This window comes from Primulina eburnea, chromosome 13 (genome assembly GCF_022965805.1).
Source record: "Primulina eburnea isolate SZY01 chromosome 13, ASM2296580v1, whole genome shotgun sequence".
In the NCBI taxonomy this organism is placed as follows: domain Eukaryota; kingdom Viridiplantae; phylum Streptophyta; class Magnoliopsida; order Lamiales; family Gesneriaceae; genus Primulina; species Primulina eburnea.
Genome location: NC_133113.1, coordinates 27684858 through 27696817, shown reverse-complemented (window position 1 = coordinate 27696817; position 11960 = coordinate 27684858). Strand labels below are relative to the sequence as shown.

Sequence of the window (11960 nt, the reverse complement as noted above, 5' to 3'; positions counted from 1 at the left end):
AGCCCAGTGGAGCCTGTGATGATTGGTGTAATAAATGGGAGTATTAAATGTCAATGAGTGTTAGTGTGTTAAATGCGGGTAAAAACCTGATATTTATAGTAGAAGAAGCAATGATGACCTCGTTTTTTGTGTGTGGGTATTAAATACAATTCTTCAAGGATTAGTGCACAATTATTACAAAATTAATTAAAGAGGGAAATAATTGGATGAAGTAGGGTGCAGCGAAATAACGGTGTCTCGGTGCAATTGCTGCGCTGTATTTCATTGCATGCATGTGCTGGGGCTCACGTGCTATACCCACGGGCCACGTGCCTTGTTGACTACCATCTATTATTATGATTATATAATCAACTATAATTTTTTAAATAGTGAAAATAATTATTAATGAATTGAATTATTGTTCCAAGTTTATTAGGAATATATTTATTAAAACGTCTTTCTTAAAAATTAAAAAATTTGAGTTTATTTTTTATTCTTAAAAATGATCATATTTGGCTATAATTTTAGTTTACTACGATAAATAGTTATTATGATAGCTTAAAGAAATTAAACATTTTTATTAACAAGTGATCGATGGATAATCCATCACATCCTATAAATTAATCACGAAACTATTAATTTCTGTATATAATAATAACACTTTTTATGCTGAGTGCCAACATTTTTATCACAGCATTTACATAATAGAAGGATTCTATTTGTTATTCCTAAATATTAATTGATTACATAAATTAAATATACTTCACTCTCAAAATGTATATGAAAAATTATATTTTTTATTTTGTCATGTTATCGGTCAATTTACAATCTTAATCAACTAATTTATACTTGTTTCGATTTAGTCACTTTTATCAACGTACTTCACTTTTATCAACGTACTGACACAGTGTCAAAAAATGATGATGTGAGACCAAAAAATTTTGATGTGACGACAAGCTTTGCTAACGTATCCAATGTCACACTAGAGTGAGAAGAGAGCTTATTGTTTTTGGAAAAAAATGCAAGTTAATTGACTAAAACCATTAATTGACTGACAACATGATAAAAAGCAGTGCTACAAAGCTCACTAAGCTCCACTTAAGTGTGTTTAAGCTTGAAGCTTGACAAAAACGTCCCGTTTCGGAGAAAAACGGAAAAAGCGATTAGACTTCAGTTTGACTGAATTAAACGTAATTAAAGCGTTTAATTAAATATATTTAAACACAATTAATCGCATCTATTTATTTTCAAATTTTTATTTTTAACGTATGTCTTTTTATTTTAAAATAACAAATTAGGTTTATAATTTAGATGTTTATTTTTTAATTATGATTAAGTATGTCTGATAATGATTTGACAAATTTAACATTTTTTAATGTGGTCTAGTTATAAAAACAAATAAAGATTGCAACTTTGATATTTTTATGCTTTTATAAATATGAGAATTAATGCATCAGACTTAAATTTATCATATTTATGTATTATTTTATCTATTTATTGGTTTAAGATAATTATAATTACATTAAAAATAAAATATAAAGCTTTTTCACGTATAAGTATGTGCTAATCTCGTTTAAACTTGAAGCTTGACATCCGCGCTTCAGAGTGCATCACGCTTTTTAGAATCTTGATATTTGATATTGTGGTATTGCAAATTTCAAAAATATAATTTTCCATCTTCGATATTATGGTATCGCAAATTCGAGGGGATATATATAGTCGAGAACAAATTAGTTATCACAGTCGCTCGTATTTGATTCTGTACGTATTTTAAAATTTAATAAATTTATTATTTTAATATAATTCAAAAATATTTCAGATTGATAAAAATTCAACAATTACCGAACTTGAACTGAAAAAAAAAATTATTTTTCGAGTTTCAAAGCAAAATTAAAATATATGAAAATAATATGGATTTATTTGCATGCCTAGCCTAAACCCCCTCAACCGGAATCTAATACATGCATACGAAAATGAGATGTGGCAATTATTAATTAAATTATATATACAACAACCAACGCCACCATCTATTATCTTGCGTGACTGTCATAATAATTTTATTAAATTACAATTAATAATAATAATAATAAACAACTTTCTTAAAATTTAATTTATTAGGTACCTCCAACATCATTACTCTATATCTATATATATATAACACACACACACACACACACACACACACATATATATATATATATATATATATATATATATTCCTCTTTGCTTTCAAAACGTAATAATTTATATATTTAATTAATTGTCACATTTTCTATCTTTTAATTTAATTTGATTTTAAAATAATAAATTAATAATGAATAAAATTAAACATTGAGAACCCTTCACAGTAGTAAAACAAAAATTTTATTATATATATTTATATATCTCTGTGTGTGTCATTAAAGATATGATTGCAAATGAGCTGGTTCAGGACTGCTAGCACATTCCAGATGTAATAAAAATCTGCACAAATAAAATAATAATAAAATAAAATTTCTTCTCTTAAACGAATTATTACAGTGGGCCTTTCAAAGTCAGCTCCATTGATGTCAACGGAATCTTGCCAAGAAGATAAAAATGCTTCAGTCCTCAGAAGGTCATAGCCGTCAATTCACACCACAAATGGCACCATCCTAGATTCTTTTCCTTCTACATATATAGGTTCGATTGGATTGTGTACAAGGAAAAGAATCTAGGATATATAAAATAATAATAATAATAATTAATAATAATAGAAAATAATGGAGTCTATATGTAACGCTTAGAATTATATTATCAATACCATATTAGAACCTATGTTCCTTAAATTTTTATTCAATAGAATTAATTTTTTTTTATTACAATATAATACAAATTCAATCTGTTACCTTCCCCTATTATCCCTGATTACAAATAAGACTTCACTTGCCATTTTCATGCATTGTGTAATTAAATATAAGAGACTTAAGAATATAAGTCAAATCATCTCGTGATAACTGTTTGAATTCAAGTTAATTATCGTTGAATTCCATCATAATTCAATGTTTTATGAATCGGTTTGAAATTGGTATTATTATATATTCATTTAATGACCACATAATTATAAGAATATTATTGAGAAAAAATTTATCAGGTAGAAGTAATTCAAAATGAATAGTTTCTTAGTTGTTAAATAATTTTAGTTTTTTAAAAATAACACAAATGTCACGACAGATATCAATTATATATTTGATTGTTTATATTTTTATAATATCTGTCTTACTCAAATATCATTCTTTCTATCTTTCTACATTAGTGATAAATCATAGGCAAAAATTTGTGTGAGACGGTCTCACGGATCGTATTTGTGAGACGGATCTCTTATTTGAGTTATCCATGAAAAAGTATTATTTTTTATGCTAAGAGTATTACTTTTTATTGTGAATATAGGTAGGGTTAACCCGTCTCACAAATTAAGATTCGTGAGACGGTCTCAACGGTCTCACATGAGACTCACTCTAAACCATAAACCAACTAAAAGAATATATACTTTTTCTTTTGTAAGCATATCTCCAGTGTGATATTTTCTACATGATAACTAAGAGTGATGTCATACAGTCACAATCATCTGGAACGGCGCCGTCGAGAACACGCACAACTCCAGTATGGAAAAGATCTTCAATATCCTGCATGGTTTTGTTCCTTTTGCTCTCTCTTAATTTATGGCATTTTAAGTAGATTGTCATGTCATTCGAATTTAGTTTGATGCCTAAAGAAAATGGCTGCATGAGCAATCATTCTGGACAACCCACAATTTTTCTATATAAATACGCACCTGCATGCCTCCACAATGTCAGTAATATCATCTAACAAGCCTTAAATAGTAAAACTTTTCATATCTATATTCGCTACAATGGAGTTCACAAGATTCAAGTACTCCAGCTTGCTCTGCATGTTACTGGTTCTGATCAATCTACATATGTCTGCACAGTGTTGCGCAAGAGAAGTCTCACTTTTGATGCATCGCAAGGTTTCTAGCTATTTATTCATGCATGCATCCCTCAGATGATTTGCTCACCTAACAAGCTGATCGATATTACCCCAAAACATTTAAAAATAAATTTCAACTTTCATGACTATTGATTACTTCAAACAATCCAAGTTTTGACAAAACAACATGCATTGTTGCTCCAGGGACCGACTCTCGGATTTGGCTGGAGCGAAGGCGAATTTGAACTTTTGGAATATTTATAGAAAAAAAATTCTATTTTTTCGTTGAATGTGGTGAACACCCTTGACGCAGCCGCTAGTTTCCAGAAAATTATGCGATACACTTCTGACTTCACTGAAGCTCTGAAAATCACTGACTTGTGGTGTGATTCTTGATTTTGCAACCTCGTTTACAGGCTTTCTTGGAGATGAAACAGACGAGTTTTAAGACCAGTGGTGTGCATGTACCTAGAAGCAGTAGTGCAAATAATGAGATACCCGAGGATTGGGATCTGAGGAAGGTTCCAGGGGGACCCGACCCATTGCACCATAATGGTCAAGACCCAAAGAAGCCCCGAAAAACTCCATGATATTTTGGCATTATATTGTTGAAAGATTTCTTTCTGGTCTTACTTTTTTGCTCTGAAAATTATAAATCTTTATGTATGCATTTTAAACATTGGTTTCTTTAGATCTATGGAAATCAAATGCTGATTAGGCCATCTCCAACCCATTACGCTATCTTAGTGTCACACTAACTTTAAAATAGTGTAATTCTTACACCAAATATAAAATTCATCTCCAACCCATCAACTCTAAACTCTACATTAAAAGAATATTCTCGAAATATTCTCTATTATTTTATTAACAACAAATAATTTATTTCACAAAATATTTATAAACACAACAATTAAAATATCACTAGTATCTAAAATCATTTCTGTATTAAAATTCATTATATATATTACTGAATTAAAATATTAATTAAATATATTTTTATAATTACTTTAAAAAATTTTAATATTTAATATTAATTTTCCATACTTAAACTTATTACTTAATTAAATGTAATTAATTACTAATCATTCAAAAAAATTACAATCACACATATAAATATTTTGAACATAAATTACTAACATACAACCAATATTCAAATGATCTATATAAAATAGAAATGACACACAAATATCCAACATTTAATTAATGTAATTACTATATACATCCCATAAATGGTCGATTAGTGCATCTCGTAGTGCGAAGTGAGCCTCTCTGTCCCTTATGTTTTTATACCGAGCAAGAAATTCTTGAAATCTTATATTTTGATCCGTAACCATTTCCACATTTGGAGTTGGTGCTTCCAACGCATCTTCGATTGGTGTATCCAAGTCACGCTCATCTTCGATAATCATATTGTGCATTATAATGCATACAGTCATTATATCTTGCAAGTGTTTCTTCTGCCAAGCACGTGCTGGAGATGCTACAATTGCAAATCGTGATTGAAGTACTCCAAATGCGCGTTCGACATCTTTCCTACATGACTCTTGTTTCATTGCAAAATATTTTTTTTTGAGACCGCGTGGATCATGAATTGTTTGCACAAGAGTTGACCATTTAGGATATATACCATCGGCTAAGTAATATCCTTGATGATACTCTTTTCCACCAATAAAGTAATTTGCTGGAGGAGCGATACCTTGCGCAATATTTGAAAAAAGATTGGATGCCTCGAGAACGTTGATGTCATTGTTAGACCCTGGCATACCAAAAAATGCATGACATATCCAAAGATCATAATCATCAACCGCTTCCAAAATAATGGTCGGAGAACCACTACGACCCGCGTATTGTCCTGCCCATGCTGTTGGGCAATTTTTCCATCGCCAATGCATACAGTCCAAGCTTCCCAACATTCCAGGAAATCCACGTTTTTCACCAATATGCAGTAGTCTATCAATATCAATGGAGGTAGGTGACCTTAGGTATCGCTCTGCAAACACCTCTACAATATCCCGACAAAAACGTTGAAGTCATTGAATTGTAGTTGATTCTCCTATCTTAATATATTCATCAGCAGCATCCGCTGGTGTACCGTATGCCAACATCCGCATTGCAGCAGTAATTTTTTGATTAGTAGAGAGTCCCAGCCGACCAAGACCATCTACTCGTTGTATGAAATAACGATCATGATTCTTTACAGCCTCAACAATACGAAAAAAAAGACCTCGTGACATTCGAAAACGTCTTCGAAACATTGATTCATTGTACCTTGGATTATCAGCAAAATAATCGTTGAAAAGATTACGATCCGCCAATTCTCGATCACGCGGAATTACGATATGACCGGGAATCGACCCTCCATGTTTGACTTAAACTTCATGTTGCTCAGCATATGAAGCCGCTAAAATTGTGTTATTGGTTGCTAGACTCCCCAATAAATTTTCTGTTTCGTTGATGGACTCAAATTGATCTTGAACATGTGAATCAAATTCATCAGATGAGCTAGATGATGCTGAATTAAAAAAATGAAAATTTTGATAATTCATGATGTATATTGATAGTTGGAAATTTTGAAGTACGAGTTGGACAACTGCATATGATTGATATTATATAACAAAACCAAATCTATTCACATTATCTTTATCATCTATCCAAAAATTCTGAACCGATTTATACACCGTCGGATTAGATTTCATTTAATCCGAACCATAGGATCTTTATCCTATATCCAAAATGGTTGGATTTTCAAAATATATTTCTGATAAATTAAACTTTATCTTGACTTCACGAGATCCCAAAATAAAAACATGAAAATTGGCTAGTGCCTGGAGTTGACGTTGAAAGTTCACCTTTCATTTTTGTTTCTTTACTATAGTCTGTACTCTTTTGGCTAAAAAAACATTAAATTTGTTTCTTTACTATAGGATATTATATACAATACACACAAATGGCCAAATATGTAATAATAATAATAATAAAATAATAATAACAGGATCATTATCCTATATCCAAAAAATCCGATTCCATTTTTTCACCGTTGGATTAGATTTCTTTGAGTTGGAACCATATGATCATTATCCTATATCTACAAAATCTGATCCGATTTATACTCCGTCGGATTAGATTTCATTCAATCACAACCATCAACTTCATATCATCTAGTATCAATCATTCTATATATAGATATAACATAATTTTATTTCGAGTCACCATTTTCATACTCTATATAATAAATATTATACTTGTCTCCCAAAATATTTTTGTTTCCATGGCTTCGAATGCACGAACTGCTTCTTATTCATATCAAGAAGACATACACCTTTGTCATGTTTATCTTGACATTTCCCAAGATCCTATCATAGGCATAAACCAATCTCGAAATCAATTTTGGAGTCGTGTCGAGCAAAGCTACAACAGTTCCAGAGCACCCGACTTGACTGAAGTTCGTAACAAAAGATCTGTGCAATCTCGTATGGGATTAATATTGGCGGCGATTAGTAAATTAAAAGCATGCATGCAACAAGTTGAACAACTCCATCCAAGCGGTGCTTCAGATATGGATATTGTGAGTTTTGTTTTGATAGAATATCTATACTTATATTATTATCAGTTTTTTATATTATTTATCTTAACTTTAATTTTATATACAGATAATTCGTGCGAAAGAGTTAATGAAACAGGATTCTAATTTCAAGAAAGGTTTTAAGTTTGATCATGTATGGTCTATTATGAAAGATATGGAGAAATTTGCAGCTTCGTCAAACCATTCAAGGTCAACAATTCAAAGAGGTATTGAATTTTTCGACTCTCAACAATCGGACACACAAGCAAAGGATTCCCCCAAATCAGCGTCCCCTGGATTATCACCATTTGAGATTAATTTAAGTGATGAAAATATTGGTGGTACTTCGTCACAGCGGCCACTTGGAGTGAAAAAAGCAAAAGTAAAAAAGAAAAAAGATGAATATATGTCACATACAATTGAATCAATGAGATTAGGACAAGAAAAAATTCTGGAAATAATCCAAACTGGAAATGTTTATCGTGAACATAACAAAGAATTACAGATAAAACGTATGCAACAAACTGAACGAAAATTGGAACAAAATCAAACAAAAATAGAACAAAATCGACAAATGTTGGATTTGACTAGGTTTCAAGAAGAAAACAAAATTTTGGTAATCGATCTCAACTCAATTCAAGATCCATCTTTGCGTGAAAATTTTAGGGCCGAACAGTCAAGAATTTTGAGTGAGAGGGAAGAAAGGAAACGTGCACGTGAAAGTCTCGACTATGGAAAATATTTTGGAGACATTGGAGGATCTGGATCCAGCTTACCTCCGTTTTAAATTTAAGTGCTTGTCATCCTTATTTTATTGTATTGTGGTATGATTTTTAATAGTTTGTTGTTTATTATCTTCTTTAGGTTTATGTTGTGTCATTATCTTTGATTTTAAGTGTTGTCATCTTATTTTATTTTATGTTGTATTGTAATGTCAATTTTAATAATTCAGTATTTTTTATGTTTGTTTATGTAATTTTGTATCATTTTCTTTGATTTTCAAAAAAGTAGTGTTTGAAATCTTAATTTTTTTTGTACTTGTATCTTTGTATTCAATATTAATTAATTTAATTATAACTACATAATTAAGATATTCTTGGCATATTTTATACTATTTTAAATACTAAAACTAATTTATCACAAATTATTTATTAAAATAATAATATTATCTTTATGAATTATGTATTAAATTAAATATCCAAGTTTTTTAAAATCACTTTTTTAAAATTAATTGTTTGAAATAATACATTTTTAGAATTAAATTAGATTATAAAACTAATTATATAATATTTAAAGTTTAAGTAAAATTAAAATGAAAAAACAATTACAAAAATTTTAAAAAAAGAAAAGAAAAAACCCAACGCTATTGCTACAGTGTTGCACCAAATTTGGTGCAACACTGTAGCACTACTCTATTTTGGCGTCAAGAAAAGCTACTGGTTGGAGCAGATAACCCTGCACCAAAATGGTATTTTACACCATTTTGGTGCAGGGTTGGAGATGGTCTTAGGCCATCTCCAACCTATTACGCTATCTTAGTGTCACACTAACTTTAAAATAGTGTAATTCTTACATCAAATATAAAATTCATCTCCAACCCATCAACTCTAAACTCTACATTAAAAGAATATTCTCGGAATATTCTCTATTATTTTATTAACAACAAATAATTTATTTCACAAAATATTTATAAACACAACAATTAAAATATCACTAATATCTAAAATCATTTCTATATTAAAATTCATTATATATATTACTGAATTAAAATATTAATTAAATATATTTTTATAATTACTTTAAAAAATTTTAATGTTTAATATTAATTTTCAATACTTAAACTTATTACTTGATTAAATGTAATTAACTAATCATTCAAAAAAATTACAATCACACATATAAATATTTTGAACATAAATTACTAACATACAACCAATATTCAAATGATCCATATAAAATAGAAATGACAAACAAATATCCAACATTTAATTAATGGAATTACTATATAAATCCCATAAATGGTCGATTAGTGCATCTCGTAGTGCCAAGTGAGCCTCTCTGTCCCTTATGTTTTTATACCGAGCAAGAAATTCTTGAAATCTTATATTTTGATCCGTAACCATTTCCACATTTGGAGTTGGTGCTTCCAACGCATCTTCGATTGGTGTATCCAAGTCACGCTCATCTTCGATAATCATATTGTGCATTATAATGCATGCAGTCATTATATCTTGCAAGTGTTTCTTCTACCAAGCACGTGCTGGAGATGCTACAATTGCAAATCGTGATTGAAGTACTCCAAATGCGCGTTCGACATCTTTCCTACACGACTCTTGTTTCATTGCAAAATATTTTTTTTTGGGACCGCGTGGATCATGAATTGTTTGCACAAGAGTTGACCATTTAGGATATATACCATCGGCTAAGTAATATCCTTGATGATACTCTTTTCCACCAATAAAGTAATTTGCTGGAGGAGCGATACCTTGCGCAATATTTGAAAAAAGATTGGATGCCTCGAGAACGTTGATGTCATTGTTAGACCCTAGCATACCCAAAAATGCATGCCATATCTAAAGATCATAATCAGCAACCGCTTCCAAAATAATGGTCGGAGAACCACTACGACCCGCGTATTGTCCTGCCCATGCTGTTGGGCAATTTTTCCATCGCCAATGCATACAGTCCAAGCTTCCCAACATTCCAGGAAATCCACGTTTTTCACCAATATGCAGTAGTCTATCAATATCAATGGAGGTAGGTGACCTTAGGTATCGCTCTGCAAACACCTCTACAATATCCCGACAAAAACGTTGAAGGCATTGAATTGTAGTTGATTCTCCTATCTTAATATATTCATCAGCAGCATCCGCTGGTGTACCGTATGCCAACATCCGCATTGCAGCAGTAATTTTTTGATTAGTAGAGAGTCCCAGCCGACCAAGACCATCTACTCGTTGTATGAAATAACGATCATGATTCTTTACAGCCTCAACAATACGAAAAAAAAGGCCTCGTGACATGCGAAAACGTCTTCGAAACATTGCTTCATTGTACCTTGGATTATCAGCAAAATAATCGTTGAAAAGATTACGATCCGCCAATTCTCGATTACGCGGAATTACGATATGACCGGGAATCGACCCTCCATGTTTGACTTCAACTTCATGTTGCTCAGCATATGAAGCCGCTAAAATTGTGTTATTGGTTGCTAGACTCCCCAATAAATTTTCTGTTTCGTTGATGGACTCAAATTGATCTTGAACATGTGAATCAAATTCATCAGATGAGCTAGATGATGCTGAATTAAAAAAATGAAAATTTTGATAATTCATGATGTATATTGATAGTTGGAAATTTTGAAGTACGAGTTGGACAACTGCATATGATTGATATTATATAACAAAACCAAATCTATTCACATTATCTTTATCATCTATCCAAAAATTCTGAACCGATTTATACACCGTCGGATTAGATTTCATTTAATCCGAACCATAGGATCTTTATCCTATATCCAAAATGGTTGGATTTTCAAAATCTATTTCTGATAAATTAAACTTTATCTTGACTTCACGAGATCCCAAAATAAAAACATGAAAATTGGCTAGTGCCTGGAGTTGACGTTGAAAGTTCACCTTTCATTTTTGTTTCTTTACTATAGTCTGTACTCTTTTGGCTAAAAAAACATTAAAATTTGTTTCTTTACTATAGGATATTATATACAATACACACAAATGTCCAAATATGTAATAATAATAATAATAATAATAATAATAATAACATGATCATTATCCTATATCCAAAAAATCCGATTCCATTTTTTCACCGTTGGATTAGATTTCTTTGAGTTGGAACCATATGATCATTATCCTATATCTACAAAATCTGATCCGATTTATACTCCGTCGGATTAGATTTCATTCAATCACAACCATCAACTTCATATCATCTAGTATCAATCATTCTATATATAGATATAACATAATTTCATTTCGAGTCACCATTTTCATACTCTATATAATAAATATTATACTTGTCTCCCAAAATATTTTTGTTTCCATGGCTTCGAATACACGAACTACTTCTTATTCATATCAAGAAGACATACACATTTGTCATGTTTATCTTGACATTTCCCAAGATCCTATCATAGGCATAAACCAATCTCGAAATCAATATTGGAGTCGTGTCGAGCAAAGCTACAACTGTAACGAACCGTACTTTACATACTTAAAATTTGCGGAAAAATTAAAAATTTTCTTAATTGTAAACATTCATACGGTTCATCACTCAACATTCGTAAAATAAACTCCCAATCATCCGTCACAAATAAAAATTTGGATAAAAGAAATTGTCTCAAAATATGCACCGAAAATTCGCAGTTTACACGGGAACAGCAAAAACGAGTTTTCAGATCTAAAATTTATTCAAAACCGATCTAAATAAATTTCTGCTCAAACGACGAACG

General features: G+C 30.8%; 1 pseudogene; it reads right to left on the bottom strand.

Annotated features, from left to right (window-relative positions):
* Positions 1–9474: 9474 nt before the first annotated feature.
* Positions 9475–10824, bottom strand: LOC140809062 (uncharacterized; annotated as a pseudogene).
* Between the last annotated feature and the right edge of the window lie 1136 nt (positions 10825–11960).